The following is a 16,692-nucleotide window of genomic DNA, read 5'->3' as shown; positions in this document are numbered from 1 at the left end:
TCTTTGTACTTTTGTCCATTTACTGTATTTATTTTTCCCAATTTGAACTATAAAATGATGATTTTCTTGATTCAAAATAAGAGTACCCCTAAACATTTTTGAAAGAAAAAAGCACTGTTTAAATGTATGGTGACTTCTACATTCTTTGAGCAAGTAAATGTTCCTTGTTCTTTTCCCACCTCTGAAGAATGACCCAACCTACCAAGATCCCTCACAGGAACTACTGTGGAGTGAGTGGTTGGATCCAGCATTATGTAGTATAATTGCATAAAGCATATTCTTTTTAAAAAAACCTGCACCTTGTTTAATCCATTCACATTACCGTTAGGTGGCACAAAATCAAATGGACAAAAAGTGTTATTGCTTGGCATCCAACCCAAATCAAGTTAAATATTTTGATAAATTTGTACAGTCGTATTTCATGTGTGTTTGACACATTTGTTGTTTAATATTATTACGTACTGTCAACTCCCTGGAACATTTCATTCTAACTGATGGCTTCTTTAAGACAGATCTTAGATATGCAGAGGGCCTTGGATATTACAAATGCCTAGGTGATTTGTTTTGCTTTTATGAAAGAAATATAATTATTGCTATCCAGGAGAAATAACCAGTGGACAACAAATGGAACTTTGATTTCACCCGAACAGAACAGTCAGAGCCATGTTATATTTCAGCTTGCTTTAGCAAATAATTTTTGCAGGTGACACTGCCCCCACCCACCCCAACCCCAGAGCAGCTAAATTTATTTATTACTATCACCCATTTATGGCTTCAGATCTAACTTTCCATTAGAGCAGGAACTGATCTTGCACAACAACAGACCCATCTTTACCTAAGCTTACTGACAGACTATATTCCTTGGGAGATGCCTACAGTCAATCACAGTAATTACCCCTCAGCCTTTTTCATTATGTAGGATCCATGAATATCTATCTATCTATCTATCTATCTATCTATCTATCTATCTATCTATCATCATCTTCTTCCAAGAATCTCAAGGTCATTCTGCCCGTCCCCATTTCATTCTCACTACAACCCTGTGTGGAAGGTTAGGTTCTGAGATTCCAGCCTTCTCTAATACAGGGAATGAACCTGTTGAAGACCTACGCACATTTCTAAGGGAGTGAAGGCATTGAATTCAGTAAGACTTCCTTCCAAATAAACATGGATAGTGTTAAGCTGAAAGCCTTGCAGTGCCGGTGCACCATAAGGGTTTACCTGTGTCAACGTTTCTTTGCACAAATCAACATATGTCCATTACATCTTTCCCCCGCATATCTTGCATTGAGGTTGCCCTGTTGCTGTGCTAGATACTGCACTACATTGTTAGACCACCACTGATGTATTGAATTTTGTGGGGCGAGAACGATGCAGGATGTTGTGAGTGAGGAATATGAAAATACAAAGCCAGCTGTTAAATAAAAGACAGAACGGAGGGGAGAGAGAGAGAAATGGAATGAGGGGAGGAAAAGGATATGAAATAGAATGATCGAATCTGATTTGCTCATTTTCTTTTGGCCACATGAGGCTATATTCACTCCAAGAGAACAAGTATTTGATTATCTCCAGCATATTCCTTTAGTGCCACCTTCAGGTTTTTTTGGTCTTCTCCTGCTACAGTTCTTCTGATTCTCTGAATAAGGGCTTGTGCCAGGAGCAGGAAACATTTTTCAGCCAGAGGGCTGCATTCCCTTCCAGGCAACCTGTGGGGGTTTTTTTTTGGGGGGGGGGGCAGGTGGAGAACAACATGCACCGGTGGTGGGTGGGGTCAGAAGCAACAGTGGGTGGAGTAAATGATTCCGCATGAAAATAGGGACATTCTATTCCCTCTAGAATAGAATGCCCCTATTTTAACAAGGAATGTTGGCGGGTATTTTAATTAGTATTCTAATTTTACCTTTGTGCAATAGGTTTTTTTCTACACACACACATCCAGGCAAGCAAAAGGCATTACCAGAGTTCAGAGACGCATTCTGGTAAGCAAAAACATTCAAGAAAGTAGCAAAGCAGGTTTAGTGAAGGGCCCACTGCCAAAATGCTCACAGGGGGTTGGGCAGATCAGGATCTGGCCCACTGGCCAGATTTTGTACTTCATCCCTTTCTCATTCTAATAATCCATCTATAACTTCTAATACACTTTATCCTTTATCCCTTCTTCGTGCATAGAACAAACATCTCTTTAAATATATGTTACTCCCACATGTACTTCATTTGTTGATCTTATCTGCATTTACCTGATCTCTCCCCCATTTTACTATAAAGATGGCTCTGGGAATTCCTGGCCCATGGGAAAAACAGTGGCATGGACACAAACATTTTTCTCAAGTCCAGCTACTTTTTAAAAATCTGCACCAACACTTTGCCTAATGGCAATGTAAACGAACAACAGAGTGAAGTTACTGCTATGGGTAAAAGTAGTGAGACGGGGAACCCACACTTTTGCTCAACAAAATCTATGCAGGAGAAGAACAGATCAAGACAACTAGTTACATAATGCTGTTCTATATCTATATTGAGAGGAGGCAGAAGAATGAATGTCCTGCTTTGATTAACTTTGTTAACTAAGTGTTGGACTCAAGGGTTTCTTAAATTTTGCCTCTCTCTGGTGGAGAGGAGAACTGCCCATGTAATCTGTGCACCAACGCAGGAGATTAAACAGAAAGCCACAACACTTCCTTGCTTGAGTGTCAGAACCAGTTCTTACATAACAGCCATTGCTCGCCCAAGAAAGGAATGTTAAGCATTTGATGAAGCAAAGCCTGTTGAGATTTGTAAATAAGACATGTGTGCCAAAGCCTCATGCAGGAAAAATACTAGAATAAGCAGGTAGTCAAGAATAGGAACACAATGTACAAGAATATCTACTTTATCTACTTTGCTTTTGCTATGTTTCGTTTTGGTTTTTTGATGTCCTCTAATCTGGATTAATGAGGGTATGCGCAGGTAGGAGATAGCTGGCTGGTGAAAGACCCTGAGAGACTTCAAAGAAGTGTGACTGGCCCAAGGTCACCCAGCAGCTGCATGTGGAGGAGCGGAGACGCGAACCCGGTTCACCAGATTACGAGACTACCGCTCTTAACCACTACACCACACTGGCAAGGAAGGGATGATCTCCCAGGGTGGGTAGAAGAAAGAGACACTCCCAGGTGAGAGCTGGGAGGGTCCACCCACTTCTGTGTGAGGCAAGGGTTAAGATCTACCTTTAAAAGAGAGATTTGCATTTTGTTTCCCACCTTCTCTTTTCCTTTCCCTTTTTTTTTAAAAAAAGTTTGTTTTTTATTGTATTCTACAATGAAAAGTTTCAATGAAGAGGAGGAGGAGGAGGAGGAGGAGCACAATGTTAATGTTTTACTGCAATTCTGGAAGAACATTCTTCATGTACCCAAACATGACTTTGCCTGCCAATCATATTTCACACACCGCCTTAGAGAAACAGCTTACACACCCTCACATTCCATTCACAACAGGAGGCTAAAGAACAGAATCCTGGCGCGATGTGTTACTGCAGCCTTGACCGCAAGCTGATGAAAGGTGAAAGTGGAGTTACTAATCAACCAAATCCTGTGAAGCAAGTTACACTTGTACAAAAGGTGGCAGGGGGAGGATGGTGCACAATAACAAATCCCCATCTGACATCAGCCCAACCTCTAGAGATCATCAGATCAGTGGGTATGTTCCCCAGACAAGATGCTCCACTGATCTTCACTGCTGTTGCTCCTCACTGCTGTAATTGCATCCTTTTCCCTCTGAGAGGCAGCCCGTCTTCAGCTCTGTCCAAATCTATTGCAGAGTAGATTTGGGGGCTTGCAGGGGACTGCAGGGGGAAGAGGGGACAGTAAAGTCCCATTGTCCAAGTAGAATTCCATTCACACTTGGACACCAGATTTCATCCAATATAAATACCGTATTTTTCGCTCTATAAGACGCACCAGACCATAAGACATACCTAGTTTTTGGAGGAGGAAAACGAGAAAAAAAATATTCTGAATCTCAGAAGCCATAACAAGAGGGATCACTGCGCAGCGAAAGCAGTGATCCCTCTTGCTGTTCTGGCTTCTGGGATAGCTGCGCAGCCTGTATTCGCTCCATAAGACACACACACATTTCCCCTTACTTTTTAGGAGGGAAAAGGTGAGTCTTATAGAGCAAAAAATACAGTACCTTTCTAATAAAATTTAAACCTCTTAGTCCTGAAAAAAAAGTTATGGCTCCCCAAATGATAAGGTGAATGCATTCCAACCATTGAATATCTCAATCTTCAAGTGTTGCTTTTGAGAATTCGCCATGAAGAAAACCATATGGCATCATTTGAAAAAATGTTGCATTGAAAGAGCCACCTTGATGGCCAAAGTCCATGCAACATTAAACAGGTAGTTTACGTAGCTAATAGAGAAGAGGAGGACTTAACCCTTTTCTCCTGTATCACAGTCCCAAGGCTTCCTTCCAATGCCAAATAGCAGCTGGTGGTGGGAAAGGCGGGATTTTAACTGGGACCACAATGAAAGGGCTGGTGTAGGGAAGGGTTGTATCCAACAAAGTCTTAGTGCAAGTGGAATGCTTCTGCTCACACAGTGGAACTTTCCCTGTGCTCCCCTCACACTCCTCCCCAGATTTGCTCTAGAGGATTGGAGGAAAACCCAGAGCAGATTTGGGAGGGTGCAAGTTTATTTGGGGGGGAGGGAGGGTAAATTCCATTGTGCAAACAGAAATCATTCACCTGACGCAATGACTTCACTGAATACAATCATACATGTTTAACCAGTGGGAGCCAGTGTGGTGTAGTGGTTAAGAGCGGTAGTCTCGAAATCTGGGGAACCGGGTTCGCGTCCCCGCTCCTCCACATGCAGCTGCTGGGTGACCTTGGGCTGGTCACACTTCTCTGAAGTCTCTCAGCCCCACTCATCTCACAGAGTGTTTGTTGTGGGGGAGGAAGGGAAAGGAGATTGTTGGCCGCTTTGAGACTCCTGAAGGGGAGTGAAAGGCGGGATATCAAATCCAAACTCTTCTTCTTCTTCTAACACCATGTGTTTTTTGGCTCTTGAGGTGCCTTTTACAAGACTACGCTTTTAAATTATTCTACCCAATGGCTGCTATTTAATTTTTTACAAGAGATATGAAATGCCAAACCACGTGTTTAACATCATGTGTACATTGGTAAGGATCATTGTGATGTCAAGTCATGGGTGTTTCTTTCTTTTCTCCTTAACCAGCCTCTTGTGGTCCATCATATTAAATGGTCTGAAAACTTGTGGTGATGCAATATGAGAAAAGAGATTTACACTATGTTTATACAACTGACAACAGGCATATATTGCTGAAAGATTTTACGTACCACACCTTCTGCACATGCAGAACTTAAAAAGGAGGGCTGAGTAGATGTACCCAGGAAAAACAAAATTCCCTCTCCTTTACTTGTCCTATTGAAACACTTTGCTTCCTCTGAAATTCCTTAGGTATTTTGTCTATGGAGGAACCAATCGCCTTTATCTTCTTAAGGCAAATCTTAGAAACAGTTTTATGATGCACAGACACACACAGCTATGAGTAATTAGTCTCATTAAAGCTCTCTTTGTCTCCCGCAAAATTCCTCAGATGTTTCGCCTGAACAGGAATCTTCAAATTCACTTAAAATGTTTTTGCTTTAGGCAAAAACTGACTGGGGTGGCAACTCTACAAAGGACGGAGGCAGTTTTCTTTTGCCAGCAATGTCTTCCTCAATATGAATTTGGACTTCACTGACACTGCTCTCGTTTTGCCACAGAATGTTTTGTATGAAGAGAATAGTCAAAATGGCCAGTGTGGTAAAGTGACTACCAGATGGACATACTAGGATTGGGGAGAAGTGGATTTTGATTCTGAGTGGGTCATGATGAATGGTGGGTGACACACATGGGTAGCTCAGTTGGTAAACCCTGAGGCCCTTAATCTCAGAGTCATGGGTTTGAGCCCCACATTGGGCAAACAGATTCCAGCATTGCAGGGGGTTGAACTAAATGACCCTCGTGGTCCCTTCTAATTCTATGAGATACCAGTGTGGCACACTTTGAAGTATGTTTACTCAAAAGTAAGTCCCACTGAGGTAAATGAAGCTCAGTCTCTAGAAATGTACATAGGATTACAGGCAGATAATCACTTCCTCTCAGTCAAATTTACCTCAGAGAATCGCTGCAAGGGTAAAATGGGAAGAGGGGAGACACCAACTATGGCACCTTGAAGGATAAAAAAGTAATGAATAAAAGAGAGTGTGTGTGGTTGTTTTAGACCACCATTAATGGGAACATTTTGTTGCAGGAATTCTGCTGAAATGAATGGAAGCAGTTTGAGAGCACAGTAGTGTTTCAACTATAAACGCTTTTGCATTGTTCCAGTTAATTTCAAAGAGACTCATGCAACAGAACTTTCTGGTGAACTATGCACTCAGTGCTTATTTATAAAGTATTTAGTTTTGTATGGAGAATTATATGCGGTGCTGCTTTAAGAACATTAGCAACAACAGCTGGGTAAGTTAGCCCACCTTAAGCAGCCAATTTGGGAATACGGTATCATTAAAAAGGACAACAAATTGCCTGTTATTGTATTTTAACTATCGCACGAGACAGCATTCAGTTTTTCTGCCAAAGTCACCAATATGATTTGAGCCATTTCTGCCGTCAATTTAAAACAAAGCCTTCAGATATTGATTTAAATATTAGGAGCGCTGCTGCATACTATAATCCAACAGTAAAAGGCACTGTGTGAAGTATTGCCATTCTTACTTCAAATTTACTTCTGTTTTCCTGTTATCTGGCATTCCCTCCAGGCTAGAGACCTTCAGATGAAAGGTTAACAGTGACATTTATGGCTACTCATTTTGTTTAGATGAATATGTAACTGCATAAAAACAGAACTGTCTAATTTCTCTATCCACTGAATAGGACAACTGTCCCCCACCATATTTCTTCTATAAGGGAAAAACACATGTTTTATCAATGCCATTCCTAGATGTGATGATAATGAGTTAGATAACCTTTAAGCAGATGTCTTGAAAGGAGTGCACAGCACATTATGCAAGTGGGTGAATTTACCAATACTGGATTAATACCGCACATATAATAGTTCCTTTCTCAGCACTGCTGATGATTAGAAGACTGTTTTGTATGCAGCAACCTCTCTTGTAGTATGTAAAATGTGATTTTTAGTTCCATCTTCCATCATGAGAACAATGGTTTGAAATTGAAAGCCACATGCAGTTCAGGTCTGGGCTTTTTCTGAAAATAAAATAAAAGCTTGTTTGTTTCTCTCCTTGGAAGTCAATTATAGAGCTTTTTAAAGATCTAGGTTAGAACTAGATCCAGCAAATTTATGTTACAGTAAGTAAGTAAAACATGAGGAGAAAATTCTTGATTGTAAGAGGAATTGAACGATAGAACTAACTATGTAAAGGGGTGGTGGGCTTCCCCTTGCCAGAGGTCTTCAAACAAGGGCAGGGTAGCCAACTCAAGGGCCATTAAAGAAATATTATACCACTTTAAGTAGTCATGGCTTCCCCAAGGAATTCTGGGAAGTGTAGTTAAGGGTGCTGAGATTTGTTAAGAGACTCCCTATTCTCCTCACAGAGCTACAATTTTCAGAGCCGTTTAACAATCAATCCCTTTTCACAAGGAACTGAGGGAAATAATGTGCTGCAAATGTGCTTTAAAGGGTATATACACAGCTAGAGAATTCAAATTGAAAGGGGAAGAGCTCCCAAGCAGTTTTGGGTTAACTCAGGATCAAATATCAGACACTTGAGGGGCATTTATTGTAAGATGTTTAAAAGTGTCTCATAATGATAGCAATACAAGGTGAACAGCACCTTTTCTTTTCTTTTTGTTTTAAGCAAAGGGGTTTGTGCCTGGGGCCTGCACAAACCTGCAGGCCCAATAAATAGGTCCGTTTCAGTTGTTTACAACAGTAGTAATTACACTAAAGATGAGAGTGTCAAAACCGGTGAGCTGACAAATCACATAGGTTCAAACTGTGTGTGGGAAGGGAAAAATGACACACACACTGTTAAAAGCCAGACATATGAATTTCCCATACAGTGTTGATCTGATGTCTGTCAGCTCTTTGAGTGGGATAGGCCAGACACAGGGAGCGTGTCTTTAGGTGTTTCTGGACTGCAATTCCCACCATCCCTGGCTATTGGTCATGGTTGCTGAGGATTATGGGAGTTGGAGTCTAACTATATCTAGAAGGCCACACATCCCCCCTCCATGAGACAGACAAATGACTACTGAGGGTTGCTACTGGATGTCCTTTATATTGGGCTGAAAATAAGAAAATGAATGAGCACTATCTGATAATAAGAGGTGAGGCTCAGGGTAAAGCTCTCAGCACTATAAAGTTAATCTGCAAAGCCAGAGCGTCCATCACAGTGTGGTTCAAAGTTAGCCCAAGGCATACTGAGGTAGAAAATTCAAATGACTCTTCTGCACTTTTGCACATTGTAAAAATATATTTATACTGAATAACTTACAGTCTGCCACTCTTGAATGATTCCCCCTCCTCCCCCAAAAATATAACCTAATACTGCCTGAAGCAGCCCCCTCACTTTATCTAACGGCATCAACCTCAGTTTGGGAGTCCAGCATAAAAATAAAGGGCAGCAAGTTGTCAGTTATTTATACAGAGAGAGAGATTACTGTGTGGGAGATCATAGTTGCCAATGAAATAAACAAACAGGCTTCAGCCTCAAGGAGAGCTTACTCTGAAAACTCCTATCTCCCTTTGAAAATTAGTCTCCTTTTGATCACCCAGACTAAGAAAAGGAAATGACAGTTATTCTTTCAAGTTAGATAAACCAGCTCTATGTGATTTTTATGAAGATGTCCCACTATTCTCCAAAGAGAAAAGCTTCTGTTAAGAAGATAAAGGAAGACACTCACTTTTATGGAAACACAGTCATACCTGGCTTGCTAGAACATCAACTGATGTTTTGTTATTTCAGTTCTAATGAACGGCTTCATTACAGAACCACATTTTAATTGGTAAATATTTTCTTGTTGAGAATAGGGCCAGCACACCTTTGTTGTGCATGGTTACTGCTATAGTTGCAAGTCCAGGCAACTATTCTGGGTTAGGACTAGGTGGATGGGGTCTTAAATATTCACCAGAGATTTTAATGGGATTAATGTTTTTTGTGATGGGCAAAAAGCAGATGGCCCAACCCTTGTGGCTCATTCTCCCTTCGAACCTCAGTTGCAAGAGTGAAATCATCCCAGACCTTTGTCCTCTCCTCTCCCACTCTCTGTGGGTGGCTGGAGAGGTAATCCTTGCTTGCTGGTGCCTGACCTCCTGGTCAACAAGACCTGACAGGCTTGACAGGACTCCACCCACTGACGCCTCCAGGCAATGGAGGAAGTGTCCTCATCACCATGGCAAGGGAGATGCCACCTTGTTCCCATCTAGCCTTATCTGTGGTTCTGTTGAGGCAACAACTAGGACACTATTGGGGCCATTGGCCCAGCCCCTCTAGAGTGGCAGAGGACTCCATCCCAGGTAGCAGGCAGGGAGCATTGTTTAGGGGAAGAGATAATAGCTCAGTGGTAGAGCACATACCTTGCACGCAAAATTTCCAAGAGTCAAGTCATTGGCACCTCCAGTTTAAAATATCAGGCCGCAGATGATGGGAAGACTTTTCTCTGCTGAGGCACTGAAGAGCTGCTGCCTATAAGTGGAGACCATACTGGGCTATATGGACAAAAGGTGTAAGGCTGCAATCCTATCCCCACTTTCCTAGGAGTAGGATTGTATTATAAAGCCATATGTTACTCTGGCTGAATCTTGACACATCCAAGAAGTGGTTCAGTTAAACACGTTGTGAACTTCATACAAGGAAGTTCCATTGGCGAAAAATGGAACTCCACAGTGTCATCTGATGTCATGGTGTTATAACTCATATAAAGGACTTTATCTTTACAAATGTAGCTGAGTCTTCTGACAGAGGAGCCCCAGTGTCTTTCAGTTTCTAATTGTCTACATATCTACAATGGTGAGGAGAAAGGAAAGGAAGAAGGAAGTGTTATAAATACTGCAAACCACCCTGAGCCAATGTGGTATATAATAAATTCAATCAAATGATTAAATTCCTTGTCTTGATGTTATTCTTGTCAATTTGCATATGGACTTGCACACCAAAAGTAAATTGAAGGCACCAGACTCTTACCAGATGCATGGAAGGAAGAGAGGATCCAGAGGAATTTGTATTGAGTCATGTTTGGCGGCAGGTTATAGCAGGATTAATGGCTATTCCAGCAGCAGCAGGAAGAATGGGATTTACAGGCCTTCCTTTCCCTGTTGGTAATTCAGTGACAGCAATGGGCAGCCTAACATTAGATAAGGAGCCTCAGTTTTAACTTGGGACATTCTTTGATTTTTGAACACCTGATCTTGGCATCTCTCTCTTACATGGTAGAACACTTGGTGTTTTATCATGGTTGTGTTTTTTTTTTTTTTGCAGTGGACCTGTTTTTTCATTCACATTTATGGTTAGAAAACATCACCTGACTCCACCTCCAAATTACGTAAGGTGATGACATAACTTTATAGGGCTTGGTTCAGCTCAGCATTCTGATGACATGGTTCATCATGTTATCTGTGATACTTTATGCAGAGCTGTAAAGAAATCAGCTCATTCTGTAATATGGCAAAATGATGGTTTTGTTATAGTTGGAAGCTTATGAAACTTGGTCCCCACCATGTTCTTTTCAAAATCCCAGTTGACTTAACTTTCCATGGTTACAAATCTCGCAGATTTCAGAGAGGTCTACTTCCAAGCAAGCATGCATAAGATCACAGTCTCAAGGTGCAATTCTTTGTACACATGAGAATAAATGTTGCTGGGCTCAGCACTCTTTGGGGGCAAGGGGAGCTATTTTAATCAGGAATGCAGCATGGGGAGAAATGATTAAATCCCCCTCCCCATGGCCCCAGTCTTGATTTCCCAGACACAGCTGCAATTTAAATGTGGAAATGCTAGTAGCGATCAAACAATTAACATCCAGTTGAGCTGTGAGAGGTGGGAAAAGTGCAATACCCCATCACATCAAGTGTAAACTCAAAGACACATAACCAAATTCTGGATTTTGGTGTGGCAGACATGTTTTCATTGTTTTTATATCCCCTTTATGTGTAGATGCCCAAACCAAACAATGCTACTCAGTAATCTTTGGCCAATTTGAAATATTTGGCTCAAACATTTCAGTAGCTGAGAAACCTTAAAATGCTCACTCAGGAAATGTAGCTGCTCTATTTAATTAATTAGTAAATGACTAGAATATCAAGTAGATCAATAATTTTATTGTAATTTGTGCATTTATCAACAGTTCCTGATGGGAACTCCAGCAATAAAATGGTTAAACTTTCCCATCCACCTCAATTATTCAGGTCCTACAACTCCCATGGGAAAAGACAATACTAAGCAAGCAGTGTATATCCTTAAAGTTCTTGCTCATCAATTTATATCACTACAATGAGCTCAAGACATAACATTTCCCCTTCATGAAGTCAATAATTAATGATCCCTCAACTCCAGAGTGCTATGGTTTTAACCCCAGATTACTCAGTCAAGAAAGACAAAAACTGCAGCTATTTACAAAGGTGGCATACCTTCCTCTGACAGACATGCTTCCAGTGGATCACAAAACCATCTCAGAGCATGAGGTGAAACATTGCACAGAGGGGTCAAATCTATGCCATATTCGTGATCAGTAGTTGTGCAAAATTACTGTACAGATGTCACAGAGGTGTAAATCTGAATTTGAAAATATTGCCTATGTTTTGGAGGGATGCATATATTAATGTCATTTATTGGTTGTGTTGGAACATTCATTCATTTATTTAATGAATTTATGTACCACCTTTCTGCCATGGCACCCAAGGTAGTTTGAAATTTCAAAACCCTAAAACAAATACGTTATATAGAAGGCTGGCAGTACTCTCATGCCAGCTGGGAGCGGGTGGCACTGTGGTCTAAACCAGTGTTCCCCAACCTTGGGCCTCCAGCTGTTTTTGGACTACAATTCCCATCATCCTTGACCACTGGTCTTGCTAGCGAGGGATGGTGGGAGTTGTAGTCCAAAAACAGCTGGAGGCCCAAGGTTGGGGAACACTGGTCTAAACCACTGAGCCTCTTGGGCTTGCCAGTCAGAAGGTCAGTGGTCCAAATCCACATGACGGGGTGAGCTCCCATTGCTCTGTCCCAGCTTCTGCCAACCTAGAAGTTCAAAAGCACACCAGTGCAAGTAGATAAATAGGTACCACTGCGGCGGGAAGGTAACAGCGTTTCCATGTGTTCTGGCTTCCGTCACGGTGTCCTGTTGCGCCAGAAGCTGTTTAGTCATGCTGGCCACATGACCCGGAAAGCTGTCTGCAGACAAACGCAGGCTCCCTCAGCCTGAAAAGCAAGATGAGCACTACACCCAATAGTCACCTTTGACAGGACTTAACTATCCAAGATGGATAGAGCATCTTCCACATTTTCACACGGTTGTATGAATGCTAACATAGTCTGCAGCTGAAGGAGGGGACTTTAGATACACGACTACATCGTGAAGGTGGCAAGAAAAAGGTTTACTCAGGCACTTCCAAGAACAAGAAACATACAATGAGACATTAGCCAGGTTTATGGAATGCCATTCAGTCAGATAATTGAAACATTCAATACAATATGGCCATGGAATCAGATGGAATGTCAGACCAGCCTACTTTATAATGCTGGGCCCTTAGCCTTTCTCTTTCCAACCAGCTTAGGAAGGGAAGCCCATCTTGTATAAGATATGATGGATAAGAGTTCAATACATGTTTGCAACACACATCTCACATCTGGTTGTAGAATACCTTCAAAACGACATAGTGAGCACCTGTTTCGACATCAGTGTTGAATATGTGCATGGTAGGAGGAGTTTGTGCTCAAAAACATGCTTAGAAGTGAAATATTAGCAAGAGTTGTGGATACTCCAGAAGTAATAGTGATCAATGGTTGTGTTATATTATGGACTCTCCATTGGCCTTCAGAGGGAGCAGTTTCTGGGGAAAGAGTCAAGCGTGTAAAAGTATAGAATATGTAATCTGCAAGCTTGTGCACAATAGTGCACAATAGTGTCTGTTTTTAACCCTTTTTAATTTTGCAACTATAACAGAAAAGTAAGATGTAAAACCATTGCTAGCTGATTTAACAGTAAGGCTATTTTACCCATTCTATCTTAAATATATAGATTAAACTAAGCAGTTCATATGCCCAATTGGCAACTATACAACACTGATAATTATAAGCCATGAATTCAAATGTGGAAAGGGCAGTGAGATATTCAGATCAGTGAGAAGTCAGTGGTGGGCATTTGTCCTTCCAGCCTTGCAATATAGATCTTTTTGCCACTGCTTTTTTTGTCCATCTGTTAGCCCCACCCACCTGCACCACAGGAATGTAATTTAAGAGTATGGTTCATATTAGGACTGCAGGTATCAAGTCTATGCCAGCGTCAATATACCTCAAACTTTTGGAACAGGTTCTGTTACAACAGAATGAGTTGTGTAAACAAATATTGAGAACAAAAAGCAAACAGTTCAGAATAATATGTTCAGAATTTGTACGGTTATGTCAAGGAAAAAAGCATTGAAGATATGCTTGTGGTAACTGGAAATTCAGACTAGCCAACTCAGGTCCAATGCAGTACTGTATCTCAAGAGTGAGACCTTAAAACCACACACAATGAAGCAGACATTACTACATTAGAGCAAGTGATATATGGTACTACTGTGTGTCACCACAAACATATCCGGGTGATTTCAGATGAGTGATGTTTTTATTTGCTAGTATACTACCACTGGAAGTTTAATATGTCAGGGAAAGGAACTATGGAAGTGGCAGGCAATGGGAAACAATTCTGTGACATAGGTCAAACTGCAGAAAAATTAAAGATAAGTCTGTGAGTGGTCCATGCTGTAGCTGGCTGGGGCACCGTGACACACTGTTAAAGTATCCAAAAAGAGTTATGATTCAGAAGTTGAAACAAAAGTCCAGACACCCATTCCCACACTTTGATGGGTGGACTAAATTTGTAAGATGTTCTCAGTGAGGATACAACACTGGCTATGAAGTGCTATGGCCACATTCATGGATGGGGAATCTTTTTTTTAGCCCAAAGTCTGAATTCTCTTCTGGGCAGCCTTCCTAGAACTAAATGGCAGTAGTGGGCAGTGCAAGTGGAAAAAGTGAGAGGAACAAATGCAAATTTCATTTTTGTTCAGTATTTTATCTTTGCACAACCTCCCCATGTTTCTACAAACCACTAGCTCTATGCAGTGCCCATTTTTCCTTTCTGATACCTCTTCCAGCTTGTCAAATCTCTCCCATTCCTCCCATCCTCTTTCCCCTAACCACATCCTAGGTTTCTTGTGCATTCCTACGAATGCTGATCAGAATAACTCTTATAACAGTTTTTAACTTTCCTAAATTCATACTAGTATCAACACACTGTTTATTGAATATTTTAGTATATACCAGTAAGCTAATTCCCTTTTGATATAGCAACATTGACTTCTGACTTATCTCTGTGATCTGTGTTAACTGTTGGGAGTGTCAAATTCTGGTGTCCTAGTCTCAGTGCCGAAAGATCCCTAGAATTAAGTGTCGGGATTATATGAGGAAATTGCAGGGTGGCATGTAGACTGCACATTTAGCAATACATCCAGCTCCAAAGCAGTATTAGAACTCTTCAAGTGTTAACTGCATTCTACACAGCCTTACCATATCAACTGGTGTAAATGTTCTACAGTTAAAACTCTCTTGTACATTTCTGTGCCACGGCTAGGAAAATCATGGGTTGGATCCAAGCTAAGGTTGACTCAGATTAGACCCATTTAAATTAATGGGCCTAAGTTACAGTGCAATTCTAACCATGACTACCTGAAAGCAAAATAATAAACAGGAACAAAAACAGAAGCCGTATTAAATGGAGCTAAGATTCAAACCCATGTCGTCCATTCATTTCAATGGGTCTGTGCAGTATATAAACTAACATTGGCTAGAACTCTATGACAGCTGCTCTAATGAGCACACACTTGCAGCAGCATACCCTTTATCTGGAGAAGAGGGTGAAGATGAAATTGCTTATCTGCACTACTTTGACATTCACAAGTTGAAATGTGAATTCCCTTTATGTCCTAGTTGTTTACTACGAATTCTAACTACTGTTGTTGACTGAATTGGTTTTTTTAATCTGAAGGATCTAAAAATAAATACCACCACTTGCATAAGCATTTACCAAAACATTGCAGCCAAATATTTCAAACTGCCGATTCTGGCACCTACACACCTATAAAACCATGCTTGGCACACCAAAATTCCAGGTTGGCCTCTTCAGCACCCAGACTAAACATGAATGGAGAGATACAAGTAAAAACAACATGCATGTTTTGCAAGCTTTCATTTCATTATCTGGAAAGAAAGACCCTAAGGAACTTGCAGTTGATGAAGTTCCCGAAACAAGCTAGAACAGGTTACTTGGAACTTCCAAAGCTTTTCACCGATGGGGAGGGATGGGACTGGAAAGGCTGTTTGTTCAGTTCTCCAAGTGAGCCAACAGGATGGCTGTGTTTGTTGCAAAGTATGTTCCCGCCTTGACCTACTTCCGACATAATTTATACCTGGCTCTGCAGTTGGAATTTTCTCATTAATCAGTGAATAGCATGGCATCTGCCCAATGGCAATAATGTGCAGGTAAAAAAAAAAGATTGTAGTTCCCTTGTCTCTTTCTTTCACGAGAATGACACTTAAAAACCCCTCTATAATTTCAGCATACAAAATAAAACATTCCCATGCACATGTGTACATATCAACACCAGCCGGACTGGAAAAATGTCTGTCTGGTGATATGCATTGCATTGCATGAAAACATCAGTTACCATATTTGCTTCTCCATTCATTCAAAGGGTCTCTAGTGCCTAAGCAGATGGAAGAGACAGTGGCTACTTACTACAGCTGTGTGCTTCAAGAATGCACCGTTTGTACCACTGCCACAAAATATTTCAAGAGCAAGTCTCACTAAACTGGATGAGACCAGCTTGGAGTAAAGCAGACCAAGACCAGACTGCATACAATTAATTAGTGTTGCCCCAGCTGTGCTGCCTAAGGTTATCTGTCACATTCTGCATACGCAAGAGCCAGTATGTGAGAAAACTAGAAGCTACCACTTCAGAAAAAAGCAAGTTCATCTGATGGTTAGCATTTTTACACCAGGCTTTCACACTGGTTCACGTCACTTTAAAGCAGTTAATGGTGATTCAAAGGTAAGCACACACTTGGGTTGAAAACCAAGGGTGTTTTGCTTTTCTCCTGCCACAGGCCATGGTTTGGCTTAGCATTAAATCCAGGTTCGTGGTTTGTCTAAGGAAACCACATACTGTAACAAGGTCTTTCATGGCAGAAATAAACCACAAACTTCAGTTCAGATGTTGCTGCTAAGCCAAACTATGGCCTGGCTCCCAACAGCATGACAGGAACAGCAGACAAGCAAAGCATGTTCACCTTTAAATCATGGTTAAACTTTATGGCTCAAAGTGACATGCCAATGCTTCCAGCGTATGAATATTTGATTTGAAAAAGGACTGCCACATAGTTAAAAGAAATCTTGATTTAACTGTGTATTAACCAATGAAGCCTGCATATAG

The 16,692-nt window shown here is 41.1% G+C and overlaps 1 long non-coding RNA gene across 1 annotated transcript in view; it reads right to left on the bottom strand.

The window, feature by feature from the left end:
• Positions 1-7,067: 7,067 nt before the first annotated feature.
• LOC310746322 overlaps positions 7,068-16,692 on the bottom strand; it is a 44,838-nt gene continuing 35,213 nt past the window's right edge. The window contains exon 4 of the long non-coding RNA XR_014540626.1: positions 7,068-7,250. This is a non-coding gene — a long non-coding RNA (uncharacterized lncRNA). The remainder of the gene's footprint in view (positions 7,251-16,692) is intronic.

The sequence above is a fragment of the Podarcis filfolensis genome, assembly GCF_964270895.1.
Source record: "Podarcis filfolensis genome assembly, chromosome: 12".
NCBI classification, from domain to species: domain Eukaryota; kingdom Metazoa; phylum Chordata; class Lepidosauria; order Squamata; family Lacertidae; genus Podarcis; species Podarcis filfolensis.
Note: the sequence above shows the minus strand (reverse complement) of the source record. Positions and strands in the feature narration are given on the sequence as shown.